This window comes from Rhagoletis pomonella, unplaced genomic scaffold (assembly GCF_013731165.1).
Source record: "Rhagoletis pomonella isolate Grant_MI unplaced genomic scaffold, Rhpom_1.0 Rhpom_scaffold_00008, whole genome shotgun sequence".
Classification (NCBI taxonomy): Eukaryota; Metazoa; Arthropoda; class Insecta; order Diptera; family Tephritidae; genus Rhagoletis; species Rhagoletis pomonella.
The window spans coordinates 31199548-31203370 of NW_023458562.1; positions in this window are offsets into that span (position 1 = coordinate 31199548).

The following is a 3823-nucleotide window of genomic DNA, read 5'->3' on the forward strand; positions in this document are numbered from 1 at the left end:
GTAACGATTGCCTCAAAAACTTTAGCAATAGCACAAAGCTTCGCAATGCTTCCTTTCATTTTGCAATGAAAGGCGGAAATGATCCTGTGTAGTACAATCTTAACTTTAACATGCTCAGCAGCAAATACTTCTACGCAAATTCTAATAATAAGAGTGAAAACGCGCCATATTTACGTTTTGTTTAGGAACTCAACAAAGTTACATGAGTATATTGCTCATACATATACAGTGTTGCCACACAATTTTTATATATTTTACCGAAATCACCGAAAAAAGTAAAAATGGTAAAAATTACCAAACATACATATCGAGCCCTAACCGCCAAAGTAACATAAGCGACATTTTTTCAAAATTATCTTTTTTGTTGCAGAAATATTCCTAGAGCATCTAGATGCCTTTCTGCATCAAAAAGAAAATTTTGAAAAAAATGTCGCTTACGTTAGTTTGGCAGTTAGGGCTCGATATATCTGCACATAAGTAAATCCGAAGATACCAAGCTTTTTAGGCAATCAAAGCTCCATTCACCTACAATTTTTAAGAACGCTTGTTGAATTTTATTGAATATTGAACAAAGTTTGAAATTTGAATTTCGGTTAAAGAAAGAACAGTATTTTTATAAAAAATAACCAAAATTAAATTACAAAAAAATTATGTAAAAAATTGTCGAAATATGGTGCGGCTATATTTTTTTCGGCCTCTGTATGTAAACAAGTGACAAGAAAATATATCAAAAATTCAACGCTTGTAGAAAAGCTTTCGGCTCACACATAGACAGAGTGAAGTCCCCCGCTGAATACCGTAGCTTTTTGAACGAGAACATACATATTTACGTATACTTATATGGTTTCCGGGTACACCGGGAAATTGATGGTAAGTCTTATTGGCTTATTAACAAGTAATTTTTAGCAAAAAAAACCGACTTCAACTCTCATATAAAAAAAAAATATATATATATCTCATGATCCACTGATCGGATCTTAACCAGATTAGTATGGGACCACCTCTGAGACACTAGCTTTCCGATGCAAAAAGAATTATCGAAATCGGTTGACGTGGTCCAAAGTTATGCGGAAATATACATAAAAAAAAAAAAAAAAGATTCTGACGAACTGATAACCTCCTCCTTTTTTGGAAGTCGGTTAAAAAGCCTCAGTATTTCTAAAACTACTATTTAGCGTTGAAATATTAAAGTAACAGTTCAAAGTACCATTTAATTGGAAAAATACTTTTTTCGCTTTTTTTAAAAATAATACTAAGAATTTTGCTTTAAACTATATATTTGCAATTTGATTTTTGGCGTACTGCTTATGTACTATGATGTAGAAAATTTTTAAAATTTTTTGCGTAGGCGGCCTTCGACCGCGCTTTGGGTTTATAACGCTTACGAAGTAGGATGCTCTTTTCACTGTTGCATCGAACACAACTTAAAAAAAAAATTCAATTTAACTTTGGCGGCGAATAATTGTTTGAGCGTCCTGTTAAATTAATACAGGGCAGCCTTGATCGCATCGAATTTTATACGAAATTTATTTTTGAGCATTAGGCAGTGAGCTCACTTTTTCAATTCCAATTGTATTGGAGAAAAAACGGCTGGCATTTCAATTCATTCGATTCGAATCGAGTTTCTTTAGATCACGGATGCCGGTATTCGAGGTCGGTTTTATGTATAGGTTTTTTATTGAATATTTTAGTCGCGTGAAATAAATTTTTGTTGTTGTATATAAAAATACAGTTTATTGCAAGGCTGTATATATAAAATATTCTAGCTACCCTGCAGAAAAAAATTACCAATTGATAAAAAATAACGAACTTGTAGGTACTTTTTCTTGCGGGATTCAGATAAAGTACATAAATAACTTTTAGTTAACTCAAAAACACTAATTTAAAACTAGTTGAAAAGTAATACAGACGTCATGCAAACCTAATCGGGTTGGTTGGTTTTCTTTAAACAATCCAACAAGGATTTCTGAGGGTGTTTTAAAAATAACTTAAAGTATTTAAGGCAAATGTTTACGAGAAAATCAGGAAAAAATACCTTCTTTTTAAAATTAATTATAAATTTATATTCATACGCTTATAAAAAAAGGTGCCGTTTCGATTATAAATCGTTTTTTTAAGCGTTTTATAAACTAAAAATATGACAGCTTTATGTATGGCTTAGTAAACGTTAAAAACCCTACTTTAAGTTTTTGATTTTGCTTGCTGTGAAGTTTCTATTTAAACTTCATCATACAAATTTTACTTTGAATATACTTCTCTTCTGCACTTCACAAATACTTTTTCGAACTCAGAACAAATAAAATGAGGAACTATATTTTTCTTTATTCATATTTTATGTGCAAAAGTAGTTAGTTACAAGTAAGTTGACACCTTATGTGACTTTTCAGAGGCCGTCACCATTGAAATATATGTAAATAGTTAGCTTTCCTCAAAAGGAAATAAACAGATAATAGTAACCTTGAGCTCTTTCCTAATAAGCTCCAAGTTAACTTATAGTTAGATACATTTCCTGCAGGGATACAAAAATATGAATAGATTACCAATTTTCCAACCTAATCTGACTGTAATAAATCCTGTTTGTGCCTTAATTAAGACAACTTTACAGCCAACACTCAATACACTTCCATCACATCTAATTTCCAATATTTTTGTTTTAATCAAAATTCAACCAACTCAAATCCCATTAAATACGCATAAGTACGCGCCAGTGCGCGCCTCTTCATTTCGTTAATTACAAAATACAAATATGAGAATTTTCAATTTGATTTTCATTACATTTCATTGCATTTGCGACACTTGAGTGGTCAACACTCGAAAAATTGTTTGGCCAGCGAGAGCAGCAGGCAAAATGGACAACGGACGTTGGCTGGGCGGTCGTTGGCCGCAGGTTGGTGCACAGTCAAAAAGCAGAGAATTAAGCAAAAAAAAGAGAATAATTAAAGTTATAAAAAGTCACAATTCGGAAAAGGCGGTGAAACACGTGGTTAGTCAATCGTCGATACTCGGTTTTTAAGTGAATTTTGTGCAAATATTCATATTTACATGATGAAAACGACAAATGTTCAAATGTGTGTATGTACGTGCGCGCTGGTATGTGGTTGAACACAAGTTGACAGTGTGGTTCGAGATTTGGGGGTATTGCCGGACACACAACGGCCATGCAATCAGTGTAAAAATACGCCCATGCACTCCATGAAATATTGGCCAGGCGAAAAACGACTAAAAGCCTTTTCGTTGTTCCCCTTAAAAGCAGGGAAGGTAGAAAGGGTGCGTGTGTTCGCGTTTGACAGCATTGGTGTTGCAGCTTAATTCAGATTTTCAATACCGCCAAGGGCAGACAATGGGTCAGACAGACATGCCATGGTGAGCAGTCGTTCGCAGCAGACCAGACGGCTGCCAAGTTGTTGTGTCGCATGAAAGGGGTCACACGCCCACTCAGCTACACTTGGTCTTCTTCAATAGAGGTGATTATAGCGTTCAAGTTGTTGCCGCTGTTGCCGCTGCCGCCTGATGATGGTAATGCTGGATGTGTAGTGGACTCTCAAGCGCCATCAAATTGTGCAAACATTTAACTAACTCAACAAAAATTTTTGGCAAGTAAAATTCATATGCCATAGATGGGCATAAAAAAATGAAATGAAATAAAATTCAGACAAAATCCTTAGCTGCGTTGACTGCCGATTTGTTCGATGATTTTGAATTATCCCAGCATTTGATATATTTGCATAGCGTAGCGCTGTATCCACTTGCAGCAGCAGCAGCAGTGGTAGCTGGTTGGGCATATTTGCAGTGCGGTGGTTGACCATGACCATGACCATGGCAA